Here is a 12,970-nt window from a genome sequence, read left to right as displayed (position 1 = left end):
GGTTCTCCCTACTACCAGGTCTATGGTTGGAGGAGCAGGACACCAGAGCTTCCACAGCTGGGAACCACAGGACACCAGAGCTTCCACAGCTGGGAACCACAGTTTGGGACTCTGTCCTACCAGGCAAGCTAGAGCTTAATGGGGATCAGTGCTAGCTCCATCAGCTCCTCCAGTCACACCAGGAGCACAGGTGCTCAGCAGATGTTTCTGACCTGTTCTTCCTCTCCTACCCTTATCTCTAACTCAAAATAATCAGGCATATTAATCCTCACATTGAAAGGAGAGGAGGAATAGGCTAAGGCAGTCATGAAACCACTACAGTTAAGAAATAGCATGGAGGGTATCCAGTTCTGAAAGTGCATCTTATGTGGATTGTGCACAAAACAATATAGCACTTTCAGACTTCAAACCCATGACTGTGTTGATAAGCTCTTTGTAAGCTGTTTAGTGACCACTGGAATGCTGGTTTTTGAAACTAAAGCAATGTGACAGGGCAGAGATCTGCTTCATATTTTCAGCATTCCAGAATGACTTCAGATATGAGCAAAGTAAACCTTTCAAAGCCAGTGTTCCAGGGGGCCATCTTCCCAGGTATCTGAAGCAAGTAAGTTTGGTGCAAAATTTCATAATGTAGAATCAGAACTGCAAACAAACTTGTGCACTTTGGAAAAGCTGGGCCAATTAGAAACCAAACCAACCTCTGCCCAGGAATTTGGTTTGCAATCAGTTTGGCTGAGCTCCAGCCACCCCCAACTTTCCTGGACTTCAACTTCTATTCTTGCCCACACTTAACTTGCAAAGGGAAAGTGAAGAACTAGCTATAGTGAAAGCTGAGGACAACAAATTCTCCTTTTTTTTGCTTCCTATCATGCTTAGCAGCTCTCCCTTGTAGCCAAGAACACTGAGATTTGTAGTTTTTAATCCTCCTGGCTGACTCCACACATCCTACTTTGTCCGAGCCTTCCCCAATAATCACTGATAAGTAGAATTTTGGGAAATAAAATGGGGGAAATTCCATGAATGCTATCCTAAGCTCCTTGGCAAAAGGATGATAGAAATTCAACCGATAAAAAAAAATAACGATCTGCTGTTTAGTGCAACATTTGCCCATGTTTTATTTTTTTCTTTGAGAAGGTTACGCTCCCACTTCTTCAGTGCAAAATACATAGTTTTTAAAATAATAATAATAACAACAACAACCCAGGAAATACAAGTACACCTTTCCCACTGCTTTACAAATTCCATCCCCATTGTGGGGACAGCCAAGCATATCATGCAGCTATGGCACTGAACATAGTCGCGCAAAGCTTTAAGCCACGTTTGCATAGGTGAAAAAATATTTGGAAAGAGAATGCATTTAACTTTCTGAGGTTCAGTACAAGACATGGAAGATTCTACTTTAACATAACATAAGAACCACCATGCTGGATCAGGAAAAAGGGTCATCTAGTTAAGCATTCTGATGTGCCTTTGGGAAACCCACAAACATGAGAGCATCAGCCCACACCCAGGGATATTTCCCCAGCTGCTGGTTGTCAGAAACATGCTGCCTCTGATTCTGGAAGCAGCATATAAGTAGTCATGGCTAATAAATGGCTTTAAAAGAAATTAAGACAAATTCATGGGGCGTAAGTCTCACAGTGCAATCTAGGCATGCTTACTCAGAAGGAAGCTTTACTGTATTCAACAGTACAGTACTTACTCCAAGGGTATGTGTGTGTATAGGACTGAAACCTATTGGCCACCAAAGTTATCCCATGCTTGGCAAAACGCAAGGCAATCTCCCTCTCACAAGATTAACTTTGGAAAGGGTAAAATGTCTGGAACCCATTTTTGATGGGATACATAAAATTTGCATATGTGAAACCATTCATGTTAAAGTGGTCTACAAAATTTCACCCATGTGTCAAGATTAATCTTGAATCCGTTTTCTTAATTCCTCTTAGTAAAAGGTAAAGGTAAAGGGACCCCTGACCATTAGGTCCAGTCATGGCCGACTCTGGGGTTGCGGCGCTCATCTCGCTTTATCGGCCAAGGGAGCCGGCGTACAGCTTCCAGGTCATGTGGCCAGCATGACTAAGCCACTTCTGGCGAACCAGAGTAGCGCACGGAAACGCCGCTTACCTTCCCGCCGGAGCGGTACCTATTTATCTACTTGCACTTTGACGTGCTTTCGAACTGCTAGGTTGGCAGGAGCAGGGACTGAGGAACGGGAGCTCACCCCGTCGCATGGATTCGAGCCGCTGACCTTCTGATCGGCAAGTCCTAGGCTCTGTGGTTATACAAAAAGCACAAACTAGTTTTCTACAATTTGATCTATTTAACCCAAATGCAAGCAAAAAAACCAGGTACAATTACACAAGGGCCTGTCTTAAAAGATGCCGTACATCAAGAGGGAGCAAAGGAGGAATTGGCCAATGGTTAAAATATCACTGGTAGGAAGAGCAGGGTTGAAAGGGTCTTTGAAAGTATGGCATACTTTATGGACGGTCCTTAGTCATTGCAGCATAACTGCCAAAAGACCTCTCACACACACTACAACCATTGAAGTTGCTTCCAACTCTTGACACACTAGGATTTTGTAGTTATGCATATGAATACGATTTTCAATAATGTCTGCATAAGCAGTTAGGGCTGGACTTTCAGTGGGAGAGTTTTTTGTTGTTGGCCCATTGCACAACTTCACACTGCAAATTTTATTGGTTATATTTTAATCTTATACAAGAACCAGGGACAGCAATTATGAGTCTAATATACACTCCTAGAGGGAGTTTTAAGGCAAGATAACAGCCAACTCTTAGTAATATTAATTTGGTCGTGAAGGGAGTAGTTGAACTTCTTATAGCAGCTGGCTAAAAATCACCCCACGACCTGTAATGGGATAATAAACCTGCTAATTGTAATCAGACAAGAGAGTGCAGTTGGAGCACAATAAACCCTCAGCATAACAAAAAGGCAGGTTATCTTGAAATGACAATCCAAAAGGTGCTACCCACAAAAATTGTTGGACTGCCGAAACATTTATGAGCCAATTTCCCTAGGAAGAATTACAGTTCACTATCTAAACAATATATCACATCATGCAAGCAGGGAAGAGCAAGAGCATTGAGAGGGAGGGAATAAGACTCACTTCTTCGCACCCTAATGCTGCATGCTATCTCCCACATCTCCTAAAGGGAATGGGTGTCAAAGGGAAGTAGTGGCCTTGCTCCTTCTTCCAGGAGCCCCATCCCACCCTGATTGATCTGCCCTATTCACTGGAATTTATGGGTGAGTTGGTATTGGGGAGGAAAAGCAAACCCCTTGGTGAGTTCCAAGGGCAAAAACCAGCTCTACCCCAGAGCAATTGTGGGGCCATAGCTTGAGCACAAAATAAGGCAACAGGCAAACTCCTTGGTGTTCTCCTTGGTGCTGCAACAACCAACCTCCTTTGCTCCATGAGCGCCTTCACAGAACAGGACACTCGGGTTCCAATAATAAGGTTATACGCTACATGGATTCTGGGTTTCAGAGCTCTTATTTGATTACGGTAATTACTCTTCTACTTCCGACCCCAACTCAGTTCTCTTTTACCATCTTCCAACTGTGCCCTTTTGCATATTCTCTCACTATCCCTCCTTTCACCCAAACGTAATCTGCAAAAATTTATTTTCCATAGTACAAAAGTTCAATATGATTCCCTTATTCCATATCACTTTAGCAAACAAGCCATTTTGTTGCATCATTGCCGTTATTGTTCAAAGAGAATTCAAGACGTAGATAAGAGGAGCTATATTTTTATGAGTCTACTTTCCACTAAACTAAATTAAAATTATAATTCACCTCTGAATTTCCAGTACATGATAAAACAAAGAGTTAGTAATTATGTTTGGAGATTAAAAAAAAAGAGAAGAGTTATAATGGAAAATAGTATTTCTACATATGTCCAGTAACCAAAGACCTCCCACACACTTATTCATTATCTCTCTCACACACAGTCTCTCTCCCTCACTTACTTACATGCATGAAAAGTTGACAACCTCTAACATTCCCAATATTGCATTATTATTCAACTTGATCCTGCTCCACATCAACTAATAAGAAGGTCTAATGAAAGAAACAAGCCAAATACATTATGGAAGTTAATCTTCTTTTTACCAATTGATGCATTAATTTTAAATTAAGCATTGTTACTGAAGTTTTCATTACAATCTATCATTTTCTATCAAAAAATAGAAAAATTGGGTTATTCCTAAACTTTAAATACAGCTCTGAAATATATTTTACAGATTTCATATACTGTGTGCACTACTGCGGAGTTGGGTCAGGTGGCATAAATATATCCCACTCTGGAAAAGATATCCCTTTTCCCTAACCAAGAAAAAAAGACTGAGTTTTTTTAAAAAATGGCACTACTAATAAATCACCAAAGCCTAAACAAAATTATTTTTTGTTTCACTTTCAGCATACCCCTTTGGTTTGAATTTCATAGAATATTTATCCTCTTGAGTGACTGGAATATAGAAGCATCATGACCCCCCCCAACCGCTCTGGAATCTACACAAACTCTGAGAAATGACATAAATAAAACATTTGGCCAAGCCAACTGAAAAGTGTTGCTTTGTAATATCCCTTAACTTCAGAGGGCTTACAAATAACAGGTGACTGGAAATGACTTCTTCCTCCCAAAAAGTGTAATCATTTTTATCAAATTATTCTTAATTGCAACAAGCATAAAAAGCTCCCAGACACTGAAAGTAAAGGGATATGCTCTATGGCAACCATTCATAAAGTTTTTAATTCATGAGGTTCTTACTCAAGTGCCCCAAAACTGAACATCCTAAATCTGTCAAAGAAAAAGTAATAGTGTAAGGACTATTCTTTTAAGAGATGACTACAAGGGAAAAAGGTTGTTCCAAACTATCTTTCTTCCAGAATAGAGTCTAGTACTTTCAACCATACAGTTTCAAATACTTTATCGTGCACTTCCAACTATACTAAAAGCTGTGCAAGATATACAAAAAAGTTATGCCTCTGTGCAAGCAGTTCAGAATTTGGAACATATTGGCTTTGTTCATGCTTCATGGTATGACATAGTATAAAACAAATAATGGTTTACTTTGGTTGAATGAGCAAATGTGCTGGTGCATCATTAAGCATTGTTTATTTTCCCCTTCCCATACCTTTTTCTTCCTTCCATTTCATCTCCCTCTTTTTCCCCTGCTCATTTTGTTTTCTCAAACAGGTTGTCTGTGGGTTTGAATAGAGAGAAGACTGAAAGTATAAGGAATGCTCCTGTTCACTGTTCCAGCTAGCCAGCCTTGCCATCTTCCATTCCACCTCTCACCCAGTTTTCATTTTTTCTTGTTGTCCCTCCAGAGTCAACCATCATTCTGCTACCAATAAGCATGTTCAGTCCTTATTGGACTATTTGGGGACCCCCCCCCTTGTGTTCTTTCTGTTAGAATTCCTGCTCCGTGATTGCAGTCAAGGGATTGTTGTCTATCACATGACAGTGCATGTTTTGACTCCACAGAGTGGGAAGTGACGGAGACAGGATGTTTGTGTTACTGTGTTCCATGAAGTGGGACTAATATCCTTTGTTCTTTCTCTTTGCTGTCTGATGCTAGAGAGAGGGGGAGCCATGTTGCAGTGCTCCATGTGTGTTTATATGTAAATAAAGTAGATTAGCCAAAATGCTGAGTTGCTGAGGTCTGTTACGCAAGCTGCGAAGACTCTGCGGATCCCTAAGTGTGCCAGTGTCTGTTGGCATCAGTTGCTGTGATGTTCAGGCAGAATAAAGCTTTTGAAGCTCCTGAACGATCGACTAGGAAGGAGGGAACATGCCAGTCGAGCATGTGTCTCTACCAGGGTCCTACTCGAGTGTAGGATGAGCTCCTGACACTTTCCCTTACAGCATTAGGAGTTGGGGGGCGGAGACTTCTGCAAACCTTGTGGTTTACCCAACCTACCAATATCTCCATGGTGTGTTAGGATGATGCCATTTTCGTCTACATAAGGGACCAGCACCAGAAACAGAAGGGATGCCATTAAGATAAGACTGGTGGAATTAAATGGGGATGAAGAAAACAATGCATACAAAATTGCATCAAGCAATCCTACTGATTTCTACTTTACATTTACAATTTTAATATAATAATTTCAAAAGGCCAGAAAACCTAGTACTAATTAATAATAATAATAAATTTTATTTATATCCCGCCCTCCCCAGCCGAAGCCGGGCTCAGGGCGGCTAACAACACTAAAATAGTGCAACATTATAAAACATTATAAAAAATTAATTAAGATCAAATTCAAAATTGATGGCAACCATAAACTAATTTTCATTTAAATATTCCTAATCTATTCCGTGCTATTAAATACTTCGTTTTCATATCCTTCTCACAAATCCTAAACTTGCCTCCCTACTTCCTTCTCAGTCGTTCGACAGATGTATCGACTTATTTCTATCAACTCTCCAAGACCCCCCTTTCCTGTCTCAAATCAAAAACAAAAAACCATCAGTATGTTTGTCTTTTCCCATCTGATGCACTTTAACCAGCTCCCCCTCTCTTATCTTTTTCCTCCCCAAGTAATCATCTCATTTTTCCTTCTCCCACATTTCAGCTACGGCCTTTCCTCTCACCACTCCACATTCATTCCGCTCTCTCCCCCACGTTCTCACTGCATGCCTTTCCACCTACCTTAAGCCACTCTGCATAACTTCTCATTACTTCCTCCCCAGAGATAAATGCAGACACTGCAGCCCACACTACATCCTAAAAAAAGTATTAACTGACTAGGCAACACTTGCATATTTCTAGATTTTAAAACTAGATAAACATAATAATGCAACATGAGCAAGTAGCAGTTAAGTGGAGATAAAGTTTGCAATTTAGAATAGGAAACTGGGTGTTTTTTTCAAATGTATTTTTTTAATCAGATGGTTCTGATTAATTATGTTCTAGGTGTTGAAGGATTAGTTGTATAATAATCTTAGCATGGAATGATCCAAGAAGGGAAATGGGATGAGAGAAACAGATCCTTTCGCTAGAAAAATGGGTGCAAACTTGCATGGTGCACTATCTGCTATAGAGGGAATGTGTCCGAGTAGAGGAGGAGTGGGAAAAGCTGTGTTTCTGCAAATAATTTCTTCTTTGTCTTGCCTGTTCCGTTCTACAATGGAGATAATAAAGCATCTTTCCTGTCTTCCCTCCCTCCCTCTCTTTCTTTTTTCTTTTCCTTCTCCTCCTACAATGAGGCTACATTTTAATATTTTAATGTTCCATTATTTTAATGTTGTATTTTACTTTTGTTTTTAAGTTGTAATCATTCATCTTGTTTTTATTATTGCTTGTAAGCCGCTCTGAGCCCGGCCTTGGCTGGGGAGGGCGGGGTATAAATAAAAATATTATTATTATTATTATTATTATTATTATTATTATTATTATTATTCCCCCAATCTTTTCCCTCCATGCTCAGAGGAAGGAAGAAACACACTGATTATGCAGTGATGGAGTGAGAAGGGATCTTTGGTATTTCCAGGGAGATTGGGTGAAGAAGAAATGAGATGGAGTATTAATTTATTTCCCAGGTTGCTGAAGTATCCAGTGACTGTGGAGGGGGACAGACATGAAATCCCCATGGATCTTCACTGGACATTTCAGAAACTGTTATTTGCTTCTCATAAATTAAAGAAATCCCTGGTATTTCTAGGAAAGACAGGAGGGATGTTGAGAGAGAGTGTGGATGAATGAATGAATGGAGCTGAATGCTCTGCTTACATGCATGTACATGGATCTGGCTGTGTGCATGAGAGAAAGAATGCTTGTAAGAACCACTGCAGGTCTGTGGAATTCTTTAAAAAAAAAAAATCATCCAAGAATGACATTGCAAAAATGGGTAATCATGTATTTACTAATACCTCTTAACAGTTCCATTTATTGAACAGAAATGAAGTATTTCCATAGAGGTTTTTTTATATGTTCTCTGTGGTGAAATTGGGGCTTCCAGCAACAAACAAACAAAAAGAACTCACAGGTGTTATTCAACAAAGCTGTTATCAAAGTACTTGCTGAAATAATTGACCCAACGTGGTCATGTTCATTAATTTCAGTGGGTTTATTTTGAGTAAAACTTAGTTGAATACAATCCCATATTTTCTTTTGAAACAAAAGAAATGCTCAGCTGAGGTAAAGAAGCACTTTTGATGTCTTCAATATCCCACAGAAAAAAACACGAAGAGACAAGAATGTCAATCCAAACAAGTGATATTACGTTGCCACAAATTAACAGACCATTAACTAGACTCCACTGATCACTTTAGGATTTTCACCATTACTGTTTTATGTGCCTGCTTTGGCAGTGGCAATTTTACATTTACAAAAGTATCTTAGCAGCAAACAGTGCCCCCCCCCTAAAAGCCTCTTGCTTTATTACTACTCCTCGGTTCTGGCATCATCAGATACCATCTATGACTATAGGGAGAAAATAAGTTTGCCAATCAGAGAGTTACAGTTGTAAAACGAAGCCAGTCCAGTTCCCAAAGGAAGAGTTTGTGTTCATAAATCTCAGAGACCGTTAAACACAGCTTATTTTTATAGTTCCTTATAATCCCGAGTCTTCAGAGAAACCAGATCTTTATTGCTATCATCCTCTGGAACTCCAAGAGTGTACAAAAAGAAGCTGGAGAATTTGTGAACTTTATATCCAATATTCACTTGTTACTCGTTCTTCCCAACGACAGATATTCAGAAATAAGTGGGGTTTACAAGAGGCAAACATTTTAAAACACAACTCCTATAAATATTCAAACAAAAATTGAAAAGTATGAATATCACATTAATTTACAAACCCAGAATAAATCTCTTCGTATGAATTAATGCTTCAGTACATTCTCATCTGTAATGTTTGGGTGGGTACACTCCAGGATTCTCAAATTTATCCCCGCAAATGTTAATGTGTGCCATCATCACTCACTCTAGTTTCAATTTCACCTTAATATATAAAATAATAAAATAAGGAACATTGTAAAAAATTATTGTAAAAACAAGTCAAAGAGAACTGTTACATCTGAAGTACTCCTGGGGACTCATTTACCGTACATTCTTGGTGGTCCTGCCCTAGGGTCAATTTTTGTGTGTGTGGATGAATGGATTTCTTATACATCTCAAGACTCCATATACTTCTCATCACAGGTTGTTCCTATTAAGATAGGGAGCTGGTCAAGGATCATAGCCATACATATGGATCAACAAATGACAAGGAACCATTAGGAATGGCAGTGTCAAGAATACCTTGAGGACCTTTTACCCACAACACAGACTTTGTCTTGTTGAAAGCAGGAAGGCGCTAGTTTCTGGGACGTGGAGTCTAAAGCAAATGTGAAATATAAGCCTTTGGCACAACCCACAACTCACATTCGTATCAAAGGTTGTTCTGGGGGGAATTCTCTTTTTCATAAGGCTCATTTTCAATGTCTAAACATGGGGGAAAGCAGAGGAAACACATGCACACAAATGGAAGTCCAGCCAACCCTAAGAACATGCATAATTAAAAGCAACAGTTGCAAAATCAATTCATTAGCTAACAGAATGCATGCAGGTATGCAGTTTCAAAATCTACTAGCTTCCTTTATGAGAAACAGGTATTAAGAATATTAACAGCACTAATAAAAAATGACATTAAAGGTAAAGGTAAAGGTACCCCTGCCCATACGGGCCAGTCTTGACAGACTCTAGGGTTGTGCGCCCATCTCACTCAAGAGGCCGGGGGCCAGCGCTGTCCGGAGACACTTTCGGGTCACGTGGCCAGCGTGACCTCGCTGCTCTGGCAAGCCAGAGCCGCACACGGAAACGCCGTTTACCTTCCCGCTAGTAAGCGGTCCCTATTTATCTACATTTATCAAAAAAATGACATTACAAGCACTAATATCTCATTTTATACATTTATTCATAACTAGGGGCTGCACCCCTCATCACTTCACTTGCCAACTCTGTTTACCCCCCACTCCCTCACCAACCCTGTCCCTTTTACACCTTGCTCAAAAACCCTCACCCTCAGTTCACCATACCTCCAAGGCTTGCCTGGACCTGCCTGCTCACTCCTCCACCTTCTGGTTCCCTTCTCCTCACATTTCCTGGACCTGTACCTATATTCTACATACCCCTCTTTCTTCTCACCTTGCCTAGGTTGATGGCCCAGCAGGCTGTCTCACTGAAGTATGAACTACCACCTGCCTGTGACCAAGTGAACTGCAACTGACAACATGCTTATGATTTTATATATAAGAGAGAAATGTCATTACGTGGCTTGTAATTTTGGTGATTGCGAGCACCCCCCCCCCAAAAGAGCTTTAAAGTTTGCAGTTCAACCGTATGGTAAGGTGAGGAATACATAAGCCCGAAATAACTTCATGCACTAGTGCACACAAGCCACTGCCCATCTCTTAACCAGTTGTGTGTTAACATTAAAAGAAGGGCCAGAGCTCAGTGGTAAAAGTGCATGTTTTGCATTTTTTAAAGTCCCTGGTTCAATTCCAGGTATCTCCTGATAGGACAGGGAAGGATTCTTGCCTGATATCCTAGAGAACCATACCAGCCATGGTCTGATTTGGTGTAAGACAGCTTCATTTGTTCCATATTTAAATGAGTGTGTGTGTGTGAGAGAGAGAGAGAGAGAGAGAGAATGAGGAAGAGAGAGCACTATGCGACTTGCACTTTTGTGAGGCCCTCTCCTATCCTACAAAACATTTGCTCTTATTCTGCTTTGATCCCCATGACTCCACAGCTGTTAACGTAATTTATCTTTAATTGGAATTTAAAGTTGGCTTTTTAAAAAAGAGCAAACCCTGGATTCACATTAACTGTAGTTAACAGCATTATAATTAGCCATAGTTAAGGCTTACACAAGAAGAAAGGGTCTGGGGGAAATAGCATGTAATCCTGAGTTTTGCACTCTACGGCAAAAGACTGGGAAACATGTTTACAATGCACCTACATGTGCAACTCAAAATAGATTACACAGCTAACTGCAAAAATGTCATTCTAGCTTCTAAAGCCATTGAGCAGGCAGCTACAGAAATACAATTGTGGTTCGAGGACCCGATCCCCACTTAGTGAAATGAAGACACATGGACACGTAATATAAGGTTAATGGGCAGGAAAAGGCCACAACTTTACTGATTACAGCAAATGAAAAGGTATTGGCTTAGGCATTGGATCACAACAATTGACTCCACCCACTCGAAGAGGGGTGAGCCTAAAAAGGGGGTTTATTCACCAGCAGGTGGAGCCTGTTGATGCTAATACAACTATAAGCTCTCCCCTGATGTCACCGAGGGTCGTGCCATGGCCCCCCGCCACACAGGCATTGGACAGGATCCACAACCGCCGGATTCCTTTAACGGAATACCCAAAATTGAAGGCATAGGCGATGGCCACACCTAGCCCTTCCACACACCACAAACACATTCCAATGCCTAACCTACCCACCCATACCAAGAAAGTTGTGACGATTGCTACGAGGTAGGCGAAAAAACCACAAGGCCTAATGCCAAATGGAAAAATTCCTACCAGGCCCCCTGGACAACCTGGGCGACCAACCTAGGGTCCATAGCAAGGCCAAGAGAAAAACCAAAACCCTGAGCTCTAAGGGAGTGGAGGGTGGGTGACTCGTGACGGGAAGGAGGAAAATGAGGCCGAATGGCTGGCACAGCAGCAAGTTGAGCTGCAAACCCCGCCCCCTCCAAGCCACCCAATTGGGGCGAGGTGCGCCAGCCAGGTGAGTGGGGGGAGCAGGGGGCAATGCCCCCTGCATGAGGCAGACATCAGGTCCCGCCCACAACCCCTCCCCTCTTTGCAAGAGGAGAGGCTTTATCATTATTTCAAAATAAAAACATAGTTTTTAGGTATCAAATTCTATCATATGGGTAGTTAACTCTGAAACACAACTTGATGTAGCATATAAAAAGGGGGCTGTTTCTTTGCTTTAATATATATTACATGGTATTGCAATATTTTGTAGACAGAAAAATATACCACGGGATATAAATATACCACGGGTCATAGAAGTAGAAGCTGAGCCCTGTCCACCCAAAAGCATCACTTCCCTTAGCAACCAGCCCACTGTTGTTGAACACTGAAGTCTTTGACAACTTCTCTGTGTGTCACACTGCTCTAAGCATAATCTGAAAGAATTGCTTGCAAATTCAACACTGAGACAGGAAGTGAGACTAGAAATAAAATTCTTCTGCAAAGCATATTTCTGCCAGACCTAGCAAGTTGCTTAAAGAAAGCATTATGCATATAAAAAACTTCAGGCATACTGCCTTGTGGAAATTCTATTTTTTCTGCATAACCAAGAATTTATAAATCCCAAACAATTCTGAATATACCCACAAAAAAGTTTAGAGATAATCAATCGGCAGTATTTAGCCTCTTCCTGTGTTAATGTTTTATAGTCAGCATGTGTTTCCCTCTTTATTTTCTCTTCCCCTCTCCTTCATTGTTTTCGCAGCAGCAGATGACGAAATTCTCTCTTCAATGAACCATTTTCATCTCAATTTGTATGCCAAGAAATCATGGCATTACTGATGTCACTCAAATCCATCATGTCCTTGTTTGGACTATAAAGTGAGATGAGTATTGCAGCCCCATGAGTTCTTTTCCAACCAGAATTGTAATATGAGAACTCCTCCCTCCTTGCCTATCCCTCCTCACTCTTACCTGCCTTTCCTATTTTATCCTGTGACAACAGGCACAATAACTTGGAATATTCCAGGCATTAGAGATACGGGAAACTGACTTTTCCCCAAGAGCACCCCAGTTCTTTGTATGAAGGCCAGGCATGCCTAAAGAGTCCTGAGATGTTGATTCCAAGATAACTGAAACCCAAAGAACTCAAGAATCCTGGAAAAACTACATGTTGCAGAGTGCAGAGGTGCTACCACAGCATCATTTCAAAAGACACAGGTAGAGAGGGAAGTTGACCT

General features: G+C 40.8%; 1 protein-coding gene across 4 annotated transcripts in view; it reads right to left on the bottom strand.

Moving 5' to 3' along the window:
- Window positions 1–12,970, bottom strand: part of B3GNTL1 (UDP-GlcNAc:betaGal beta-1,3-N-acetylglucosaminyltransferase like 1) — a 162,087-nt gene that overhangs the window by 83,612 nt on the left and 65,505 nt on the right. The window contains exon 1 of one of the 4 annotated variants that reach the window (XM_083428427.1): window positions 6,684–6,703. The exons of the other annotated variants lie outside the window; for them this stretch is intronic. The gene's annotated coding sequence lies outside the window, so the exon portion shown is untranslated. Of the gene's footprint in view, window positions 1–6,683; window positions 6,704–12,970 lie in introns of those variants that run through there. 4 annotated transcript variants of the gene reach the window in all.

Source organism: Podarcis tiliguerta (genome assembly GCF_965153285.1).
Source record: "Podarcis tiliguerta genome assembly, chromosome: 2".
NCBI lineage: Eukaryota > Metazoa > Chordata > Lepidosauria > Squamata > Lacertidae > Podarcis > Podarcis tiliguerta.
The sequence above is the reverse complement of the archived record's forward strand: the minus strand, read 5'-3'. Positions and strand labels throughout refer to the sequence as shown.